A 24,821-nucleotide genomic window follows, 5' to 3' on the forward strand; every position below is an offset into this window, starting at 1 on the left:
TCTGTTACCTTCTCTTTCTTGCTAAGAAAGACTACCAAAGGAATCTTATTCACACAGGTAGGCATGGCAACTGTTAATTTTTGTGAGTTTTAATTTATGCAATTTTTCAACATTTGCATCAAAACCTTGATAAAAATACTATGCACGGTGTCTGGCTGTTCTGTGAAACACGCTTCTCTTGTCGAGTCACTGAGAAATGCACTTGTTTTACTTTTATTTTCAGTTTTTTTTTCCCAGATGTGCAGCAAGTCATGTTTCATTACAGGAAAACCCTTACACTGGTGTGTTCAATTACTGAAAAGCTATAGAAAAGGTCTCCTTGGTATACAGAAAACCTTGTCTGCTTCTGTGCTGTTGGCTCTTAGTTAAAAACAATCGGTGGGTATTCATGTTGTGTTTCTGTCTGCCTCAGCATTGCTCCCCTGCATGACTCTTGTCTCTGCTGTTTCCTCTCTCTTTGTGCGGTTGTGGGATTGATTGATAACTTCATTTGTTCCTGAAGGGAAGAGCTGGATGAGTACAAGACTTATCCTTTCTGTGTTTGGATGGATAGAAGAGAAAGGAGGTGTTTTCTTTTTTCTCCTCCCCTCTTCCTGGACGCACCTCAGGCCATCTTCACATGCGTCTTGTTTTTAACAGTGATGAATGATCTCATTTTGTAAAAGCATTAGGTCAGTCATTAGGAAAGTGAGGTGTGAGGGATTTTTGATGCAAGAGAGCTCTTGCATGCCATTTAAGTGGAGCCCTTTTTCTGGTCATTTCTGCTCTTTTGTTCTGTAAAAGTAGGGCCAATTGTGGCTGGCACAGCAGGGGGACTCTTAACTTATTTTGGGCATGATTGTTTGCTTTTGTACCAGATTTGAGTGATGTGGACTGTAGCAGCCCAGTTTCCATAGTAGCAGTAATGGAAACATGAGATGTGTTGGCTCATTGCCTATGACTGATTAAATCTACATAAATGTTGGGAGAGATTTTGTTTTATTAAGGCTGGTAATTGGCATTGTATAAGCACGGTTATTGTTTTTCTTTGTTTCTCTGTGTGTTTTTGTCTCTGCTTGTGAATGTTAAGATTAGGTGAATACCTGAATATCTTCAGCAGAAACAACACAAGCCTTTGTTGTCAGGTGTGGACAGGAGCCCCCCCCCCCCTTGGCTGCTGCCCTGCTTGTTCTCCAGAAATCCCTCAAGATTTACAGCTGTGAGTCTGGCTGCATTACACTCCCAGAGAACAGTAGGCGCACAGTGCAAGAACCACAGAAGAAGTGATGACATTCTGCCCACATCATGGCTACTGACGGTGCCAGAAACCTCAACCTCGGACTGCACAGACATAGATCACTCTCTGCTGCGTTCACTTTCTCACTTCCTGTATTTATTTGACATATGACTGGCAGGGAGGGAAGGGGGGACCTCCCTTCAGAGTTGGCCATTTTAATCTACAGTTAGTTTAGGATTTGGCAACCAGAGACCCATTACAAGGTCGCAGTCAACTTGGACTGATTTAAGTTATCCTCTGTATGTACATTAGTCCAGCTTTAACAGAGGAGAGCTTAAGGAAAGTGCTCCAGCAGATGTTTCCATAGACTGCTGCCCCATTGGATTTAAGGAGACTGATTAACTGCTGAGGAGGGAATTCTTCACCAGCGCTCTATAAACAAAAAGATCAGTCATTGTAAAGCTGGATACGCAGTTTTGCACTGAAATTGAATTAATTAAGCACAGTGTTTGCTCATACAGGCCGAATAATAAGCCTACGTAAACCATACCTCTGAGCTGGAATACTGAATCAAAACACTGCATCAGTCACTGTCTTTTACCGATCTTATACCTCTGGAAAGCCTGTTTATTTTTCTTTTAAATGGTGCCACATTTGTGAGGAACATGCATTTGTGGGATGAGCAGCAGAGCTGTGTATGTGGGTTGTGCCACGAAAAATTTACCAAAGCTTCTCTTGCCAAACTGGCAATTTAACAGCCTCAGTAGGGGCATGTATCTGACATCCCCCATTATATGGAAGTTGGCCTTCAGTTTGGAGATGGTACTAGGGCTCACTCCAAATAATGTTGACAATCAGATGCCAAGATCTTCTTCCACATTCAGGTTTAAACGTTGCTGGGGGCTCCACAATCTCCAATACCTAGTCACTTGGTTCTCCCTTGCCATTTGTAGCACTTGTACATTTTCATGCTGTTAGATCAAGTCAGTGAGTGGAGTGCAAAGGATGTTGGGTACGTAAGGGTCGATGGTCACTAGTTCCTATTTTCCTTTGCTGTGCTCCACTATAAAACTGCACTTTTTGCCCTGAAGACCTATTGTTTGAAACCATCGCATGCCCACGACAACATTAAAATGCTTCTCTACCACGAAATTAACATTAACATTACATCTCCATTATGTAAGGCTGAGAATGAGCAATAAAGCTTATTTTTCCCACTTAAACAGACAAGAGGTCAAAGTTTAATGAAGAAAATCTTGAATACTGTTGCAGCTACAAAGATGCACTCAGTGGCAGACGATTACAGTGTCAAGAAATGGATAAAGCAAGTAGACTACTTGGTTAGGTTAGGTAATCTTTGATAGCCCCAAGGGGCAATTCATTGTACATCAAGCAGACGAATAAAAAGATGTTAGTTCATACACAAAATACTCAACATACAGAGGCTGTGCAACATGCAGATGTAGGCTACTACAGATCCCTTTAAATATTGAGGCCAGTAGAAACTGGAACAAATGAACTCTGCATTTCTTTGTCTTACGTATTGGTTACCATGCACCTGGGACCAGATAGCAGCAGCCTGTATTCAAGAAACCGCAAGGACAGCTTTGGTGTGTCTCCTTGTCTCTCTGGCTCTGTATAAGAGGGAGAGCTCGTCAAAACTTGTCCGTGCATTTTTGCCAGACATTTTTGAAAGGCTGCTCAGTCTGCACTGATTTTCCAAAGTGAGGGACTTAAACCAAAAAGTTAAAACAGAGCCAATAAAACAAGAATAAAACATTTTCATAAAAGAAGTGTCATTATCAAAGTTTCTCAACTCTCAATAAAAATGCATCCATCGTGGGCCTTAGTAGAAGCTGCATCAGTGTTGGCATCAAGTGTCCAGTTGTTGTCTAAAATTGTACCCAGGTATTTTTCCTGCTGCACAGCTTTAACAGACTGGATGTAAAAAAACACAGGACTTGTTGAGGGCTTCTTCCTGAAATTTAATGATCTTTTCTTAGGTTTTCAAAACATTTATACCCAGGGCCAAGTGTTCACACCAATCAATAAAATCATTCACCACAGGGTCGTGGTCAGTGTCCTGGTCGTTTAGTAGTGACACAATCACTAAGTCAACAGCAAACTGAACAACGTCGTTGGAAACTTCTGCATCTCTTCAAGATCAATTGCATTTTCTCAGAAAATGTGTCAGAAACCGTTTCCACCAGAATCCTGTCTCATGTTAAAGTTTTGCTTTTAAAAACTGCTGCAGTCTTGAGCAGAGTCATATCTTCCTGTTCCCACGTGATGTCAGTGCAGAAAACTTCAGAGCATTTAAGTGCATTTGGGGCAGGGGCTTTGAAAAATGCTGACTGCTGTTTGCAGGCAGTGGGCGGGGGTTAATGTTTTGAACTGTTTGCCCTCTCAGCAACCAGGCTGGTGGTCACCCCTGATTGCATTTGTTTGCTGAAAACTCTGTCATTCTCTTACTTCCTGTTGGTCTTTTACTCACACTCTGAGCTCAAACATCTGACCATCTGCAAGCAGGACCCTTATCCTACTCATCACTTTAACTCAAGGTTTTAATTCTTTCCCCTCTTCCCTCTCCTGCAGTTGTCGATGAGTGAGAGAGATGAAAACAGATTTTTTCAATTAGGGCTGAGCCATTGAAAGTGTTGCTTCAGGCTGCTGCTCTCTCTGCCCCCTCTGAGATCCTCCTCTCGTTTAGTGCCCCCCCCGCCTCATTCCCAGCACAGCCAGGAGGAAGCGGGAAGCGGTGAGTAACTTTTAAACATTTTCATCCTCTTCATTCAGCTGTTGATTTGTTCGTGACTGTTTCTGGGGGCGCTGATTGGAGGGGAAGGAGTTGTCTTTGGCATGGAGTCAAGATGGCTCCCTTGAGTGGTGTAAATTTTGCATCTTGACACCTTAGCTCTGGATAGCTTATCCCTACAGTGATTGGTTAGTTTTCCTAAGGATTCTGTTGACTTACTTTGATGATTTAGACATTTCAGAATGTTTTAATTTCAGGAGAGCAGGCATATTGTAACAATTTTGGCGATGTATGGACCCTGTGTTTCTTGTCTGGTGGTATCTAGCTCTGACAAGTGTTGGTGTAATTCTAAGTGACAGCACGGTGTGCAGATCTCTCTCTGGTTCTTTCAGTAAATTACGACTGACTCGAGACAGCTGAGTAAGAGCGTCACTTAAATCTTGTTGTTCCGTTCCCTTGGGTGTCGCTTTGTTGGGCTGCCAATGTTGTCAGGAAGTGGGTGGCATTATCTATAGATGGAAGCGAGAAAATGTGTGTCAGAAGAAAAAGATGAGGGAAGGAAACGGCTAAAGTTGCACTGATGGATTGAGGGGGATGAATAAGCAAGTGAATGACAAAAGGAGGAGAGGAAAAGGCAGACAGAGAAGAGGCAGTGCCTTGTCATCTCAGCTGTTGTGATTTAAGTGGGCTGACAGCACACAAATCTAACAGCTGTGCGACATGCCTTCCCCTTTTTTATTTTTAACCCGGACACTTATATTAGGCTGCTAGGTCCAGGGCAGCATCCAGACTATTGTCTCTGTGTGTTTAAGTCTGCATGTGTGAGCACATGCCTTAATATGTCAGTGCCACGAGCTCCTTTCTTAAATCCCCCTGAGAGATTCTGCCTCAAATCATGTCAGATGTGACAAGTTTAAGAACAGTTTACATGTGCGCCGCCTGACAGCTTTTATTGACCATGTGAGTGTGTCCGTAAATTGCCGGAGTGAATTCCACACAGACATGCTGCCAGCTCTGTTGATGGCACCCTTGTGTGAGATGCTGGTTAAGGCCTAGCAGTGGTTAGGGTGGGGATTGGAGGGGGATAAGGAGGCTTGGATTTCGGACACAGTGAGTCGTACAGCTTCCCTGCCCATGCTGCTTTAAGCGTCTCTGCACCTGGGCTGGCAGCTCCCACCCACAGCGAGCACACCCACTAATGGAGGCTTCTACGTTGACTGATTTAAACACGTTGCTGGGCAACATATTGTGTGTTATTCTGTGTACGGGAAAATTAAATCATCATCAGGGTTACTTGATAAAATGGATATGGCAGTTGTGGAAAGATCTCTTACCCCTTCCTTCCAGACCTAAAGAAAAACATCCCTCACTTTGAAAGTTTCTCCTGAGTTCAAAAATGTGCTGAGCTCACTAATGCAGAGGGGTGATGAACGTTTGGAGAGGGAGTGCAATGAAAGCTGAGCGATGACTGAATTAAGCTCTGTGAGAGGATCTTTGGTTGCTCCTCAGGCTCTGAGTGTGGCAATTGATTCAGAAAGCAATGCCCCCTCCCCACTCCTCCTCCTGCTGCCATGCCTGACTCCTGCTTCCCATGCTGTGAACCAATCAATGTGAAGGAGCTGGCTCACAGTGATGTATCAACTTAGAGCTGCATTGATCACTTGTATTGATTTTAATCCTAATTACATTTCATCAACTGAATCTCTAAAAAGGGCTGCATTTTTTAAAATACGTCCACTTTGGCTATTGCACCAACGCTGCCTCTCTTTTTGTACCATTTCTGTAAAGATAACAAATTTAATAACAAATTTAGTAAATGACAGAGTCCCTGATCTGTACATCTGAGGATTTAACTTCTAACACTCCATTTCTGAGCTGTGAAATTTCACCTCCCACATCATTCCTCACATATTCAAAGTGAGATGGCATCTCTTGGCAGTGTTATGTGGTTCCAGCATAGGACCACTTAGAATTAATCATCTAAATATCTATCCATGCTTAGGTTGATTGAGGTTATATGATTTCCTCTTGAAAAGGGGGAAAAAACATGCCAAATGCCAATTGTTCAGAGGATAAAACTTTCTTATTTTTGATAATCATCAACAGTACAGTAAAACAGCGGAGCAGTACAAAGTCTGATGATCACCAGAATACGCAGAGTCCATTATCTGAGGACACTGAATGTAGATGCAAATTGAATTGAACTGAATTATCAAAACATCATTTTCATGCCATAATTGCAACATTAATTCCTGCATTATAGAATCAATTCAGAATGTCTAAAAGTCAATATTGTTAAAAATCATACGATGGCTATGTCCGCGCTCCGGTCCAGTTCCAGTAAGAATTGCCACTCCCCTCTACTTCACTGGAGATATACTGCAGGTCTATTTTCAGTCCCTGCCAAACCATGTCAATACACTAGAGCAGATCGATCCAAACAGTGGTAAAAAAAGACCAAAGTATCTGGTCAAATTCAAAATACAACACAATGCATGGACTCCTAAATTATCACTGTATCAACGTTGTGTCTCATCCTGCAGCACAAGGAAAAGGTCATAGGGAGAGCATCGGGTCATGGAGCTGCAAAGGCACAACTGACCAGGAAAGGTTAATGTTTGAGGTGAAAAACCCCAGAACCTTGCATGGAAGCACAGACCTTATGTAGCAAACATTAACCTTTTAACTCTATAATGATCTCCCCTAATGCTGAAGCAATAAAATTATGGAATCATATCGAAATAAATTGCATTTCAACCCCATAAGGGGAAAATAAGCTGCTGATGACAAACTGTTCCTGTGTGAAGTTGAAGTTCCCTCTGATCTCGGCTCAAGCTGATCATGGCTGTGCTGCATTGTGATCTAAACATGCTACCAGTGTGCAGAGTAGCTTCACTTTGATAAACCTGTACTCCCACACCAGGTGTTTTGTTTTATCTATTTATTTATTTATTTTGCTGTATTTAGATTATTGTTATCAGCTATTAAAAATATTAAAATATGCAAAGTTGCATTATCTTGAACCCATATATTAGGCCTGGACAATATAAGAAAAATATGCAACATGTGTTGAGTTTGTGGTGACTACTGATGTACAATGTGGTGAATGGTTCAACCCTGCTGTATTTTGTTTTTGATTTGCATTAATTTAAAATGATAAGAAGCAGCTTTTTAGTGCACACTAGACTGGGACAGATCTTGATATAAGCACCTCATTAGGAATGTATGTGAGTAAGGAATTGGTTTGAATGTAAAATCATTTTAATCAAATTGTGATCTCCAGAATCAAAATTGAATTTAATCATGTGATGTAAGACTTCAACCCCACATTGGATAGTCACTAAAACAACTTAATGATAAAAATCCAGTTTATTACCCAACAAACTGACTTTGACACTACTGGTGCCATGTTATTTCCATGGATAAAAACCTTTAATCATCAAGGTTTTGTATCAGACATATTTAGGCTTTATTGTGAAGCAGAAATGGCTGTATTCATCATAATGAATTACAGGATTTATGGAGCAACTGTAAAGAGGGGAACATTGAAAAGAAGATATGCCTCCTTGTGTATGTTTCTGTACTTCTTTAGCTCTTTGCATCGATCCCCAAATGAACTCTCAAGCTGCCTGTCTAAGGAATCAGACAGGATGAAACTTGAATGAAATAGCAGAGAACTGGGTAATTGGGTTGTGTCACAGTTATGACAGTCTCCATGGGGGTTCCTCAGTGAAACAAAAACTCTTAACGCCCGACTGAAGTCACTGAGTGACTTTTGGAGGTCATTCATATGAGAAAATAATTATCAGCTGCAGCCTGATTTGAATTTAATAACAGATTAAATGATAATCCTTGGTGCACTTTTATCAGACTTCTCTCATGTGTCAGAAGAGACATGTGAACACACACACAGACAGACAGACAGAGCTCTTGAGAATAGCAGAGGCTAAGAGTACAGTCAGGAAAAGCAGGCTGCCACTCAACTCTGCCAGGCTTGGACAGTGATAAGGTCGACCGCTGGGAGATGTCTGCACGCAGAACCTGTCTGTCAAACACAACAGCCCGTCCCCCCAACCCACTCCTTTACTCAAAGTGGTGTGAGTGATTAAGGGGGAGGAGTATGAAAGAGGAAGATGGAGAGGCAAGGAGACAGATATGAAGTGGCTGGGGAATAAGAGGATTCAGCAAAATGAGCAGAGAGAAAAGAAGTGGAAGAAGGTTAGAGAGAGAAAAATGGACCACAACGGAATCCATGCAACCATAACAGATTGGTAAAATAAGAATGAATTTTGGGGATCAGGTCTAGTCAGACAAAGACTGTGGCCCTCTTGTTGTGTCCCAGCCAAACCACCCATCTGTAACAACACTCTTTACTGCAGCAGCACGACAGTCAAGCTAGACAGAACAGCTTTCTCCATGTTCTTCCATTTCAACCACAGCTTCAGCTGTCATTTTCTGGATGTTTACTGCCTAGAGCCTTGATTAGGTTACAGAGATTAAGTTAATTACCATAAAAACTTCATGGAATCAACTCATTAGCATGCAGAGACAAAGACACAACAATAGAGCTTTGTGCAAGTTTCACAATGGATGGCATTTTTCTGTAAACACAGCCCACATTTAAAAAGGCATAGGAGGCCTTAAAGCAGCAGTTTCTCCAGTGAAGAGGTGACCTGTTGAAGGGTTGCATTCTCCGTATCCTCCGGTTGAACTTTTTCTGTCTGACCCTCTCTGCTGTCATGGGAGGAAATGAGTTTTCGCTCTGCCGTACTTTCAACAGCAGATGATCGCGTCACTCTGAGTCATTTGTCCCTGATAACTTACACAAAGAGCAATATGTTCAGACTCGCTCCATCTTCCTTTTCTCTCCCACGTGGAGTCATCAATGATCAAAGAGGCCCCAGATGTTGTTCCTCACCAATCTGCTTTCACCATCTCTTGACATTGTTGTGAAAGTGGCCCTAGTATCATTCATTAAGCCGAGAGCTTCCTCCTGTCCTGTCGGGCTTATTACACATGAAGAGATGGATTGGAGTTTCATGGGATGCAGAGCGGCCTTACATCTCCAGTGAGGGTTAATAAGGAAATGAGACACACAGCTGAGCCGCGGCATTAGCAACAAGCTAATTTGATTTTCCTCCACACCTCTCTTGTTTTTCCATGTCGGTTCAGGAACACGGCGCCCTGTAACAGCCCAGCACACCACCTCTGTCTTTGGGAAAAAAAATTCAGAGTGGAAAAAATTGGCCCTGGAAATACTTTGTTTTTGATCCATCTGCTGCTTGTGGCACACAAAACCAAGCTATTTTTGGTTTCACAGCAAGCTGAGGAAGTGCCAGCTTACACACAGTTCATTAAAACCCTGATGGAGGCTAATTATGAACTGAATTACAGCGAGAGCAACCCCTTTCTCCCGGCTAAGCATTTTCTCAGTGTTTGCTAGTTTGTTGAGGTTTCTATGTTGATGAACTCCTTGCAGTTCTCACATGAAAACTCTGCTAAAGTTTGGCTTATTATTCAGACTGTGTGAGGGCAGCTTCCTCTGCTCTAACCTCAGCCTGTGAGCTCAGGGTCATGAGTTAATGTTTCAGTGTCATATGTCTTCTACTCGGGTCACCCTGAGCTAGTCCCAGTGGTATGACTGCTATGTGGGATAAGCATAGGGAGTGGAAAAGGAACAAGACTTTATAACTGTAGACTATATTTGTCAGCTTGATCAGTGCAATAAATGATTTGCTTGAGCTATCAGGGAGCATGTTATTTCATGATTGGCTTTCATTACAGTCCTTTAGTTGGTCCATTTTAGTATTTTTGTTATCATATTTTAATCGCTGTCTTTTTGATTCTCAGCCTTGTAAGAATGTTTCCAAATGACTAGAGGTAACCCTAAAATAATTAAAGGTGACAGGATAGTGCTATTATTAAGAGCGCAAAACACTAAATTCCACAAGGATACACCAATATGCAGATGATACTGCCTTTTCCCTCATTTGCCAAGTTATTAGAATATTTGAATACTTTATTAAGATTGAGACCCGGACACATAAAAACCTGTTTTTTTGACATAACACTATTCTGTCTTATCACTAGTGCTAAAATGTAGGCCTACATCAGTTTTTGCAGGGGTGGACATAAGCTCAAAGCGAGTCAGCATTGTACATCAACTTAAACCAAAATGCAGTAACTTTAACTGTCAGTCTGAGGGGGAAAAACTCTCTGTGCTAAGAGTAGTGTGCAATCATAACACTTGTTTTATACTTTTTCATGACTGTTTTCTTTCTCATTTGCTCAGATCAGCACTGAAGAGTGCCCCCCAAGTCCTGATAGTTTAAAATATAAATGAAGTGTTGAAACCTGCCGTTTAATTGGCAGAATCAAAGTTACAATCTGACTTAACAAGCAGACAGATGATTATATTATGCTGTGTTTACAGTCAACTCAGTAAAAATGACTATAAGGCAAATGTAAATAGGTTTGCATGTTGTGTTCAATTGTCACACAAAGAAAACAAAAAACATTGTTGACATTTTTTCATTATGACAGCTCCATTAAATAGATGTAACAAATTGGATTGTGATCTCTTAAGTTTTTAACTCAAGCTCTACTCCTCTTCTACCACATCTGTTAAAGTCTCCGCAAAGTGATTTAAAAAACACAGTATCTTAGGTTTCTTGTATGACAGGTGGCTGTGACATGAACCACCAGGCCTTATTTCAATGTTTAAGAACACCTCTAAGTTTGTAAAATTAGGCTTTAAATTCAGAAAAATGAGGCTGTAAAATCTGCTCTAGGTTGGTGTGGGCATGTCAGTTGAATGAACTGAAGCCACACCCACTCATGAAAAGTACAACCCTCTCAGATATAAAAAAAAAAAGTTTTAAAAATAAATGCAATTATTTGAATGGAAGAGCCATCTGTCTGCTGTGCTGCTATGTTACAACTTTTTTTTTAAGTCACCAGAGAAACGATCATGTTTATGTCATGACAGACACATGTTTAAGAGATAAACAGTTTCAGATTAATTTTCGCATTCTGTTTTTAACACTGAAGTTTTCTGGCAAAAATCTCTGTTACATTTTTAATGACCCGTAGGCCACCGTGGCTGATAGATTTGGAAAGTTCACCTCCCCTGCTTTCATCCCGTGATTCCTGTTTCCCCTTGTGTCCCTTTGAGTTTCCTGTTTAGTCTATATGTTTCTATGGTGGTTTGTTTCTGCCTCTACCTTAAAATCTGATTTCACTTTTCTGCCTGACTAAACCAGAAATGTCTTGCAGAAGAGATACAGAATCTTACTTAGGCTCCTCTGGTTAGGTGAAGGATAAAAAACAGATGAATATATAAGCTGGCATTGCTGGGAAGTGTTGCCTGGGAACTTCCTCTGTCTCTATGGCAACTTGCAGAGAAATCGGACCTGACTTTGCTCTCTTTTAATCCTTGTTTATAATGCCAAGTTACCATAAATACAGGACTTCAGGGAGCACTTATGGTATTACACCGAGTTTGTGGGGCAACAAAAGCTTTAATTAGGCTGAATGCCAACCATATGGGACAGCAGGTAGGCTCCCAACCGGTGTGGTCCAGACACACATTGACATTAATGATCAGCAGGGTTAGGAGAACTATTAAAAAATACCAACTAACAGATTCTGTACCCTTTTTTGCTCCTTATGTTATTAGAAAGATCAAAGACTCCTACAGTTGTTAAAACAGTTGAAAGTATAAAGGAAAACATTTCTTAAAGGAACAGTTTGACACTTTTGGGAAAAAGGCTTTCTTTGTGAGAGATAAAAAGAAATTTGTATCTGCTGGTCACCAGTTTGGTCACAAGCCTGGTCACACACCACTGGCATGGCATCCCATTCTTCAACCATCATTTGTCACAAGTCGGCCAACATGGTTGTGGTGGTCACTCTGGCACAAACAGCACGCTCAAGCTGATCCCACAAGTGTTCAATGGGGTTGAGGTCAGGACTGCTGGCAGGCCATTCCATCCTCTCCACTCCCAAATTCTGGAGGTAGTCTCTGATAAACCCCGCTCTGTGGGGGCCAGTGTTGTCATCTTGGAGGATAGTTTGGTCCAAGACTGTAGAGATACGGGATTGCACCAGTTGCAGAATCTCATCTCAATAAATCTCTGCATTGAGGTTGCCTCCAATGATGACAAGCCTCGTTTATCCAGTGAGGGAGATGCTACGGACACTAGTGCAAACAAGCCTGGCGGTGAAAGGCAGTAATGGCAGATCTCCAGGTTACCCTGTGGGACCAGAGATTGGCTGCGTGCAGTCTGTTCTGGATTGTCTGGGCAGAGAGCAGTCGGCCATATCATCCTGCAAACATTGGCTATAAATCTTTAGAAGACAGCCTAATAGGTCGTTTCCACCAAGCGTTCCGGCTCAGTTCGGTGCAGTACGGCACGCTTTTTTGGCATTTCCATAGAGAAAGGGTCCCAAAAAAAACGACCCGTACTGTCCCACTTTTCGGCACCCTTCCGTATGGGTGCCAGTCTTACCTAACCGTACCAAAAAGGTGGAGCTACACACACAACAATAGGGGCTGCACTGACGTCACGTCAGCACGCGACTCAGTTGTCACCTCAGGGCTTCAAACAAGGAAGTCTGCGCTGTGAGAAGTGGGCAAAAATGGGAGAAAAATGGACCAATATCTGCCTAAATGGAAAATATTTGGACTCAACAGAGATCCAGCCTGTTTCCTTGTCTATGGATATTGATATCTGGCCACAAATCAAGTTTCCTGACGTTTATCTGGATGATTTTGAGTACACAAAGCATAGCCCAAAGGCTCATATCAGCCTGATCCATCCACGATGGATGAGAAACTAAATTAATGCAGAAGTTTGTGAATACAAAGCCTTAGAACAGTTCATTCTCATCTGTAATTAATCTACTTCTTACATTACGTAACCTGTGAAAACATCGCTCTGTGGTTGCTGAACGGGCTTGTAAAACTTCAGGCTGCAGACTATTTTACAAAGAGATCAGCGCACCCTGGATTTCTGACTTAATCTAGCTTGATTTTAACACCAGCTGAACTTTATTTTTAATGCGGCGAGTTCTCACAGTACAGCTCTAAACTTTCATATTTTGTTGTATAAACTGTTCTAGACTAGATATATTCACATATTAACGTAGCGTTACGACTCAAACCGTCTCTGTACACGTATTCCATCAGCAGAGGATCTGTTCTGACAGCGGTTAACATAATGAAGATGTAGTTATTCTTTTTAAAAAGCACTTTCAGCTGAAATAAAGCTGTTTACTGCTTATTCCCTACTGATTTCTGTCACTCATCCTTTCTATAACTCTGCTGCTGCGGCAGCTGACTTGCGCTGTCTGTGACTTTACATGCATGCTTTTACAGCCCCGCCCACCCAAGTGAGTGCACGGGTGTCTGTGGAAACGTAAACTATTTGGGGGGTTTAGCGTACCAAACCATACCAAACCGAACTAAATCAAACCAGACCCCCTGATGGAAACACGGCTTAAGGTTCCTACGAGCTGACAGAGTTTTCTTGGGGTGTCTTTTTGAGATGCCCATTTCACGGTCTGTCTCTGACGTCCCCTGTTATATGGAACTTGGCCTTCAGGTTAGAGATGGTACTAAGGCTCGTTCCAAATAATGTTGCATCTTGATTTTGTGGTTCACCAGCCTGATGTTGTCCAACATGGGCCCTATCCAGATCAGTCAAACATGGTATGTTTATTTTTGGACCAGGCACCTACTGACCACTGTAGTATGGGCCAAGCCCACATACTTGGCTCTGCTGCTCATCCCACAAATGCATGTTCCTTACAAATGTGACACCATTTAATGGGGAAATAAACAAGCTTTCCAACAATAAAAGATTTGTTGCAAAGGAGCATTGTGACAACAAAGAAATAATCTACCAAAACCAAATTTCCTTACTTTTTGTGCTAAGTTTGCAAAACTTTGAATGATGCATGCTCAGTAAGAGCAGGTGAGAGAGCCACAAGCTAGTTTAGAAGACTGGCACTGCAATCACTTACAGAAGGAGCAGGAGGAGGAGTAAAAGGATGAAAAATGAGCCTGGTTTATGGGAAAAAGGAGAGAAAAGGGAGTAAGGGAGTTGATGAAAGCCCAGGAGGATAGGTCAAGACAGAGGGACACAGAGGATTAGTTTGAGTTAATTAAAAAGGAAAAAGAGGGTACAGAGAGAAGATTAGAAAAGGTAAGTAAAGCCAGAGAGGGAAAACACTGGAGCGAAGTATCTGACTAGAGAACTGAAGAGCGGAGTAAAAGTGCACTGAAGGAGGGAGCTGAGGTGAAAGAGTTAGAGGAGACTCAGAGCAAGGGACCTGTGCATCAGTAAGTAGAGAGGAGCGATGTTAGAGGGAAGTGGGAGGAGAGGGAGGGGGATGGAGAGTGGTGCCAAGCTGTCCCAGGGGGTGATGAATGAGGCCATAATGAAGTATCTGTGCTCCTCTGCCTCTGCCTCTGGCTGGAGAATAACCGCAGCCTTGGCACGGCCGCTAGACCCGCTCAATCATGCCAAGGAGAACACACACGCACAAGTGAAGTTTGGATGATCACACACATAAACGTACAAAAAGAAGCTGGTGACAAGCTCCTCCACTGAGAAGCACACACACATATTTACACACAGGAACTCATGACAGACGATCCGTCTCTTCCTACCACCCACTGTATCCCCATCACACACATGCTAAAACACACATTTTCACCTTCACTCTGTATCTGTCTCTTCAGACCAGGAGTGGCAGAAGAGTGGGTTTTGTAAAACAAGCTATTGTTCGCTTTGACAGAATCTTAATGCACAAGACGCTGTGGTTCTCCACAGACGCACAGACCAACAAGCACACACAGCAACTGATGGAAGTGAAGACAAATGATGAATTCCTCCTCTGCTGTAAACAAGTCATGCTGTCCTGCGGTTTCCGACGTCATCACCAATACACTGAAATCTAAGCCTGCCAGTTTGTCACTGGCGCACAGACAGTACATCCTCAGTGTGCAGAGAAGACAATGCCTTTCAGTGTGTCTCATTTTCCCCTAACGCATATGTCAGTACATGTATTAACATGCTCATTGTGTAAACACCGAGCAGTTTACCAAAGACGGAGACACTTTCTCCTCCCTGACTAAAGCAGAAAGATTTATATATTTAAATGAGAGAATGGACCATGACTGTCCAGCCTGTGGGATCCAAAGCAAATCTTGACTCAGTCTCTGAAGTGCAGACGTCTCGCTGGCCAAGATGTCAGCTGACAGTGCCAAGGCCAAACCACAGGGATACAGCTCAACTGAGAAATCCAAACACTATGTCAGTCAGGGTCCATTGGATGACAACAAGGAATGTCTTCATGACCTGAATATGCACAATGTAAAGCAAATAAAATGTGTTTTTTTAATTAAAGGAGAATTTAGAGAGCTTTAGAGAAGCTACAAGTACTTCCATAAATGTTGAAGAATACAATGTGTAGGTGCACTGAAGAGAAATCTAAAAGAAGTCTTTGTAACCAGCAACTCTCTTCATGGTTATCTTTTTTTTTTTGATTGTGCAACACCTGAACTGAAATGAACATGCTTGCATTCACTGCTGAAATGTTTTGATAAAGATCTCAGTCCCTTCTCTTGATCTCAACAACTGTTTTTTTTTTTTTTTTTACTGTTAATACAGATTTTTTTTTGCTGTAAATATGCTTCAGTGTGTTTGTGTGCTTTTAGGAATTATTCCAGTTGCTTTTCTGTGCCTCAACCTGAGTCTTGTAGATTGATATCTGCAGTCAAAAAATGAATGTGACAGTAATGCAGGGTTAGGAGCTTCGAATTAAAAGGAAACTGTACTGGATGCACAACAAGCCTGAACTTTGCTGACAGGCTGTTTTTCACTGATCCCTCCCAAAAGACTGGAGCTGGTAGAGAGAAGAACTGTGGTGGAAAATAGGACAGGAACGATGGATCTCTCTTGCTAGCTTGCCTCATTGTATGACTATCCACGGTATCTCTGTTTTTTTCGTGTCTTCAGTGCACTTCTGTGTGCTGCAACAATGGCAAAGGCTTTAATATTTCATGCAAATTATAACCTGGAAATGTCTGCCAAGACATCAGCATTGGAAAAAAAAAGCTGAAGTGGGTGGGAAACCTTGAAAGAAATGATGTTGAATATTCTGATAACAACCTCCTATTGTGTGGCACATGTGACAGAAATTATTATCCCTCCCTTGTGATATGTGTAAAAAGCCATATGGACCCTTAGTCAGATGGGTGCCCACTCATACATCACAACTTGGAGCTGGTTTCAGAGCCGGTTCCACCTGACACCTCTTCTACCCCCATCTACCTCTCAATCATGCCAACCAAAGATTTAGTTTTTTTTTTTTTTTTTTTGACAAGTAGTCTGAGCCTAGATACAGTTCAGATTTTCTATAACAAGAATAGTGAAAATTCAGGTCAGTTCTACATACAGAGTTTTGTAAAAGAGGCGCCATTCCTCACTTTTCTTTTAATTTGAAGAAGGATAAAATACATTTGGCTACTTTTGATATGCTCTCTCTCTCTCTCTCTCTAAAATGATCTAATTTCCAAATACCCAGCAGCCCACACAGTATTTTCAGTGTGGATTCAAGTTGAGGCTTTCCTTCCAACAAAAATGACTGGGACTATTGCTTGTGAAATTGTGTTTATTTGTTTCAGTTGCAAAGGACAATAGCTGCTTTAGAAAATAGACTGTTGACATGTGGACTTTAATGCACTTCCACTCCTCTGAAGACAGTCTTTTAGTTTGTGTTCAGAACTGAAGGTACTTCAGTATTTTTCAAAAATATGTTTAAAACAATACAGTATCTGTTAATTTAAGGATTGAAACTAGTTCCTAAAAGGTCCAGAGCTTCGAAAAAATCTTCAGCTCCTAAGTCACAACTTTACTTCTGCGAGCACTAATATGTTGACCGTGTTTTAAAACTTTAATGCTGACAGGGTAATTGTGCCATTAAGGCAGTGTGCAGGAATTTCCTACAAACAAGAACTGACCCAGTTTTAGGTGCTAAGGACTTTTCTGATTCTTGTCTGATGTAGGATTCTAGCTGCTCAGCAGTCCTGGGTCTTCTTTGCAGCATTTTTTATTTTATGATGCAAAGAATGTTTATGATGATGCAAATGTTTTCTATTGGTGAAAGGTCTAGACTGCAGGCAGGCCAGCTCAACATCCACACTCTTCTACTGCAAAGCCATGCTGTTGTGATGTTTTTGGTATGTGGCTCAGCATTGTATTGCTGAAATATGCAAGGCTCTCCCTGAAAGAGACCTCTGGATGGGAGCATATGTTGATCTCCAACCTCTAAACACTGTTTGGCATTGATTGAGCCTTTCCAGGCGTGTAAGCTGCCCACACCATCGGCACTAATGCCATCCCATACCATCAGAGATGTAGGTGTTTGAACTGTGCCCTGATAATTAGTTGGGTGGACCCTCTCCTCTTTGGTCCGCAGAACATGACGTCCATGGTTTTAAAGAAGGATTTAAAAATTTGGATTAATCTGACCACAAAACAGTTTTCCATTTTGCCTCGGCCCATTTTAAATGAGCTTTGGCCCAGAGATTACTGCAGCATTTATGCATCAGGAATATCTAATATTGAACTCAGGTCTTGTCCGTTGCACACAGAGAGTTTCTAGATTCTCTGAATCTTTTAATGATATTATGGACTGTAGATAGTGGGATATTCAAAGTGTTCACAATTTTATGGTGAGGAGCATTTTTCTGAAATTGTTCTACAATTTTAGTCCTGTTTTTTTGCAAATTGGTGAACCCCTGTCCATATTTACCTCTGAGAACCTTTGCCTCTCTAAAATGCTCCTTTTATACCGAGACATGTTACTGACCTGCTGCCAGGTCAGTAACAGGGTGCAGAGGTCAGTGAAGGGATCTCTGTGTGTGTTTTCTTGTTTGTGTATGTGTAGTTTGGCTCATGTTCTTACAAACAGAGTCAGTAGGTTGGTCTGTTTCCAAGTAAGTCATCTTTTCAGAAGCATCCTACATACTGCTCCCTGTAACTTCTCCTCCACTGCTGCAAGCTGTTCATTTTATCAGTTACACATCCTAATCTTGAGCATTTCTTTCTCTTCTTCTTGCTGTACATCCTGTCATCTTTCTGTCTGTAATTTGGCCATTTTTACTGAAATAGAGGTCAGTGATTCACACAGTGAGGAATGTCATAAAATAAACATGATAGGTGGATAAGTTAAATGTTGGATTTGCTGCGTTAACGATAAGTAGTGACAGAAATTCCTGCACTTAATCCCGAAGAAATGGAGTGAAGAAAAGATCAGGTTTAAGGAAAAGAAGGCAATGATAGACTGACAGTCAAAGAGATGGAGAAAGATGTATAAGGATACAACTATACTTGGGTGACCAATCAGTCTCAAATGCTATCATTGCATCCAGTGCCTCTGGTGAGATTAGAGTTTAATGAGTCAAAATTGCACTTTCACTTAAACAAATATACATCCATGATTTCCACATAGGAACAGCGAAATCTAGTGAAAACCAGACTCCACATCTCACCACAGAATTTGGCCACCAGTCAAGTATTATTAGACCCAAAAATGCAACACTATGACATCCTTTCCATTTCCTGATTCAGTTTCCCTCATTAAGAATTCCCAGCCAGGCTCCCAAATGGTAAAATCTGACAAATCAGTCTGGAAGCCTGCTTAATAATGAGTGAATAGTGCTGCCACTGTTGTTTTGGAGGACAGACTTTTCTTATGTATGTGTGTCTGGGTATACGTGTGTGTGTGTGTGTGTGTGTGTAACCCCAGCGGAGCGTGTAACATTAATGAGAGGGCCGGAGACAGGCCTTATCACCAGCTTTCCAGTCCTGGCCAGACCTTAATTAGCTCATAAATGCTTAGCACAGACCTTGCTGCGATACTGCAGGGCCAAGCAAAGTAATGTATACGCACAAATACATTACCTACAGCATACAGGCCATTTAAGTGAGATTTATGCCTATCTTTGTGTCTGGGCTAGCTTTCGCATATCAATTGTCTGCTTTTATTTGTTTGTGTGGAGGGACGGGCCATTGTGTTTGCTGTGTGGTGGTATTGTGTGTGTGTATTTGCAATCTGAATCAATGTCTGCTCTATTAATAAATATCTCCCAGGCTATAAAAATAATCTGTGGGTTATAAAGGCACCACATATGAATTAGCTCTATGTGACCCAGCCAATCAGTGACCTGTAGCCCTCTGCATTGGATTGTGAGACCCCATTAATACATCTCAGACAGCAGATTTCATTCTCAGGCAGAACAGATTCTCAGACCACCCCTGGCTGTTCCCACAGCCTCAAACAAAGCCCATGCTGCTGATAAGATAGCCCCAGCACTTGCTTTTTTTATGCCCAGTATTGTGGGACAAAACTGTACAGTTCTTCAAAATTAAACTCATGATGTCTCCTCTTTATCGTCTCCAGCCATCTTTTTCTCCCCTCGCTTTCTCTGGGTCTTCTCATGGTTGCATAATTATTTTATTACTGTAGCTCTAGCCCTCTCAGACACATGCACACTGGAAAACAAATGCTGGTGACATGAAGGTGTGAAAGCGGTCACTGCCTTTCACCCCATCCCCCAGTCAGAAGCCACAAAAAGGGCCCCACTGTTCACTTCAGGTCAATGCTAGTTCCCATAGTTGCGGCTTTATCTCTTTTTTGCCTTTAAATTTAACTGATTTTTGCCATTTTTAACCCATATTTGCCACTTGCAACCCATTTTTTTCACACTTTATGTGCCCCCCACACACTTTTGCCACTTTTTCCTTTATTTGCCACTTTTTAACTCATAGTTGCTGCTTTATCCCATGTTTTGCCTAGTTTAACTAACTTTTTTGCTACTTTTAACCTATTTTTGCCACTCATTAACTACTTTTCACCTCTAAATTCAGCAAGTTTTTGCCTTTTTTAACCCACATTTGCCACTACTAACCCATTCTTGCCACTTTTAATGTGCTTTTCACCATTATACCCCACATTTTGCCACTTTTTTCATTTCTTAACCCATAAGTGCAGCTTTATCCCTTTTTTGTCCATCTTAACCCATTTAAGCCACTTTTAACCATTTTTTGCCACTCTTAACCCTTTTGTTAACCACTGGTAACCCATCCTTGCCACTTATTACCAATTTTTGCCACTTTTTGACTGCTTTTCACCATTTCTTCTGCCTAATTTTGCCACCTGTGGCACATTTTGTATCACTTTAAATCAATTTTTGCCTATTTTAACCCACTTTTGTCACATTTAACCCATTTTGTCACTCTTTAACCACTTTTCACCACTATATTCAGCCAATTTTTGACACTTTTAACTAATTTTTACACATTTCTGACTTTAATGTTTCTGACTTAAAGTAATTTCAGTTCCCTGTACTTTATTCACCAGTATCCTGATGTTTTTGCACATCATCATATAGCTATGAAGTCTGATATTTTTATATTATCCACATTGTGAACATCATAGAAAAGGTAATTCTCTTTTAAGAGAAGGGGTTTACATTTTGAAAAAGATTGTATTGTACTACAGCATAAATCAATAAGTCCTTCTTTTTTTACTTTGATAACGGTGGTTATTTTCGCTGCTTAATTTTGATTTCCCTGACCTCCATGGGCCCCCCATTTGGCTGGGTCCCAGAAAGCTTTCCCCTTTATCCCCCCTTATGGGTGGCCTTGATGCATTCATCTATACTTTTTCTTGAGTTAGTGCATGCTCCCAGCAATAGGAGGCCACATCCTCTGAAACATGCACAAACTCTCCAATGTCTGTCTGCTTCTACATCATAAAACAGCACATAAAGTAAGAGGGGCTTTAGGGGGTGGTGGGTGCTTTGATGTTGGACAATGACCTCAAACTTGTTGCTTTCTAAATAACCCCCTTCCTGCACATTCAAACACAGTCTCCCTCACACCTTTCCTCAACACCAAACTCGAGCAAAAGATCCCAAATCAAGAGACTTCCTGGATTCATTCTGTGGTTTTGACTGTCTTATTAAAACATTTTGTAATAAAAAGAAAAGCACATTTATTTTGCAGCCTTTTGGTCTGTAAGAGGTTATCCCTGTTGGCAACCTAGGCAAATATTTTTAGAGGGTTTTGTGTCATTAAAATGCTCCCTCTTGGCCCTGGCTCTGATGTAATCAGAACAAACCGCACCCCCCACACATACACACAGCACTGCATGTGGCTGACGACCCCCATCTACAAGGATACAGAGATAATAGGGAACAGATTCAGGCTATTAATTAATCTGTGTAATACAGTTAGATGCTCTGGTATGTGGTACACCACATTATTCCCCATCTCCTCACACAAACACACAAAATACACAACCACTGATACTTTTTTCTGGTTAAATCTGTCAGTTTCCTGCCCCCAAAGTCACTAGGGTCAAATTTGTGCTTGGCTCATGGCTCCATGATGAGCACAAGTTGGCACCCCTGCATGACTCTCATTTCTCTCTTATGTAGCTGTTGAATGGATGTAGTGAAAGTACACTTAAAGCTTCTCTCATCTGAGCTGCCTCAGTGTTTTGTGACAGAAAATCTTCCTTCATTTGTCAGCGTTTAGGTTCTCCATCCTTCTCTGTCCGTCTTTATACATGTGCGTGTGTTTATGTGCAGATATGCAGCAAGTGGGGAATCATGGGTAATGAAAGATGATGAGATGGAGTCAGGGGGATGTGAATCTCTGCTTCTCAGTCGTGTCCTTCATCTATCTCGGCCGTGCTCTCTATATCTCTCTCCCCTTGCAATTATCACAGAGTCACGCACACTCCCACAGAGGCTGTTTCTCAAAGTGCACCTGCAGGCACAAACATGCACCCAGCATCTCCTCTTCAAGCATCCTTTATAACCTAAAACTGTCAATTTCAAAGCTAAACAAAGATGCATTCACACTTCATAAAGCTTTCATAAAGTTAAAAAAGAGCAGAACCTCATTATTTATAGCCAATATTCCACTGTAACAAACTCAGCTTCATCACGTCTATTAAATGTTTAGCTGAATACAGCACAAACTTTGCTCATGTATTTTCAGGTGCCAAATATTACATTTACCCAGATAAGCACCCACCTGCTTCGTGGTTTAATCATTCAAAGTCTGTGCCATGATGGAGTCCAACTCTGTTTTCAGCATTTTTCATTCTATAAATAACCTTTTAAGACCTAAACTAAACCATGAATCAGTCTTTTGTTCTGGACAGGGAGTTTCTTTGTTCTTCTTTTTATCCCACTTCAGGTCAGGTGAACGTGGTAACATGCCAGTGCAAAGCTCTTCAGTTTACTGTATGTGCTGATGCCTGCTTAATGTACTGCAGCACAGTCCATAAAGGAACAGATGCTTTTCAGACAGTTTTCACATTCTTGTTGCAACATCACTGTACTGATGACTAAATGTGGCTTAAAGATGCTTCAGTTGTCATTTTTTGTGCATCTGCTCTGTCTGGAATTTTCCCTCAATCAACAAAAAATGACATACAGAAATAACTCAGTTTTAAGCAATGGAAAGTTGTACCATCTAGATGGCTCTAATAAATGCACAAAATTATTTTGATGAATCCTGTCCAGTTGAGTCAACCTTCAGACTGAACTCTCAGATAACCGTTTATTTTGTTTTGCTTCTATACTTGTGTTTTAATACTTAGTCATTTTTGAAGTTGTTGCTGTCAGCAATGTATGATACATTTGAACTTTAAATTTGATCCAATGTTTTCGAATTGTGTCTCATGTTAACTGATGAGTGATCACATTTAATTTAGGGCTTAATTATATTACTTTTGCCCTAGAGCTGAGGTCAGACGACACATTTTCAGCATGAGTAAAGCCTGCCCCAAGAGTCATAGGGTTTCAGGGCTTGTTGGCCTCAAAAATGGGTTGTTGCATCTGGTCTAGTGGGTCATAATGAATGACAATCAAGGACAAGGTCTGAGGCCTGCTCTGATTTTTTTCCTGCTTTCTGCAGTTTGTTCCATGACACCGGTGATGTTGACCAATAAGAGCACAGAGTACTCTGCAGATGCAGCAGTCACAGATGTAAACAAACCAAACAGCGAAACAGAAGACAGATGATGAAGTCAGTGCTGTTAGATGCAACTATGAGAAAGAGGAAAATTTTTTCAAGCTCTGGCAATGATGGGGCGTCAAAGGATGACCACGACAGACTGACAACAGAGAGTGATGTTGGTGAGAAATAGCAGACACATTTTAGCAAGCTGGTGAATAACAACCATTAGCATTAGCATTAAACTAGAGTATCATTCATCATGATGTTTGGATAGACTAAAAACAACAGTATAGTACAATAGGTAAATATATTTCAGTCAGGACCTCTTTGTCAAAAAACACACATGATTTGCAGCTATAAATATTTCTTTATTTGCAGTTATTAATTAGAGCTGTTATTTAGGTTTGGTAGTGTGACTGTCCTGGGATCCTTCAGCCCTTTCTCGAGCCTATATAGAAAGCATTAAGCAGGAACAGCACATGTTCCTGCTCCTCCTATGACGATAAGGAAAGCATAAGGCAGGGAGAGAGGCAGCAAAAAACCCAGAGCAGAGCAGGCATCAGTGACGACAGAATGACACTAAAGCAGAAGCAGAATGAAAGAGGAGCTAGGGTGGAGGTGGTGCAAAAAGCAGCTTTCAGAGGGAGCCGTAAAGTGTAGCCAGGCTAGAGCAGTTTGAATATGGCAGCATTAGTGTGAGTAGCCGATAGTGCACTTAGAGTGAATCAGATGGTTGTCAGCTGATGAGGGCTTGCATGAGATCAGCTGATCTCATGGCAGCGCTTGACTCTGTGGCCTGCCTGAATTCATGCTATATGCTCGATGTCTTTACAGCTTTTTTTCTCAGCGTAGTCTAGTACCATCCCTGTTTGTTCAAGGATCATATCGCATACCTCCGTACAGTCTGCTGTTTGAGCCACAGCATGGATATACGGCTCTGTGATCTCCTAATCTGACATAGTGGCCATTGTAGCAGAACAAAAAGACACTGAAAACATCTGATGTTGAATGACATCCTTGGCTTTCTGTCTAGCACCAAGTTTGGTATTCCTTCACTGCTGGCACTCAGTAATGCTACGATGTTAAAACATCAGCACTGCAAACAAATGGTCACCTATAGTAGAATTTATTATTGGACTTCTAGACACAATGGCATCATTAGTTGACAGAAGACAGTCGTACCATAATTTTAATGAGTTTACCTGCAGTGTAAGGTAGTTCGTCCCTCTAATAGTCATATATCTCTTATAAGTGAGTAGTATAGAAGTGTGGAATAGACAACCAAGTCCTAATGCCATGTTTGAAATCGTGTAAGCTTTGCAGTGTTTTGAACCCTTCAGAGAACTGACCTCTAAAGTACAATGCTAACAGAGACACAGTGACACAGTGACACATCTTGTCTTTGTCACCAACATGACGCAATGCTCTTTGCTCTTACTATAGCTATATACTTACATCAAACAGAAGCAGGTCATGTGTGAATCAATGAAACACACACAATCTTATTAGCATCTGTAACTATCAGGGCCAGTATCTAATACATCTGCAGGGTTTTTTACAGATATGATTCTTTATCATAATTTTCCCACTTGTGTGTGAAATATAAAGCTACTGCTAGCAGTCTTTCATTACAGAAGATGGATGACATCAGGTGCTGAAGTTTGCATTGTGACAAAGTGGTTAGGGATGAAAAAGCTCAAGGACAGAACCTGTAATGTGTCATCCTGAGGAATCTGAATCTGACAGTTTCACTTATTGAGCTCCCATTCTACTTCAGTGCCCGTCTGCTTCTTTGTTCCAT

General features: G+C 41.4%; 1 protein-coding gene across 9 annotated transcripts in view; it reads left to right on the plus strand.

The window, feature by feature from the left end:
• The window catches only part of prickle2b (prickle homolog 2b), a 132,763-nt gene that overhangs the window by 56,568 nt on the left and 51,374 nt on the right, over window positions 1-24,821 (plus strand). For 5 of the 9 annotated variants that reach the window (XM_041783473.1, XM_041783474.1, XM_041783475.1 and 2 more), the window contains one exon: window positions 3,812-3,974. The exons of the other annotated variants lie outside the window; for them this stretch is intronic. The gene's annotated coding sequence lies outside the window, so the exon portion shown is untranslated. The remainder of the gene's footprint in view (window positions 1-3,811; window positions 3,975-24,821) is intronic. 9 annotated transcript variants of the gene reach the window in all.

Source organism: Cheilinus undulatus, linkage group 3 (genome assembly GCF_018320785.1).
Source record: "Cheilinus undulatus linkage group 3, ASM1832078v1, whole genome shotgun sequence".
Taxonomy (NCBI): domain Eukaryota; kingdom Metazoa; phylum Chordata; class Actinopteri; order Labriformes; family Labridae; genus Cheilinus; species Cheilinus undulatus.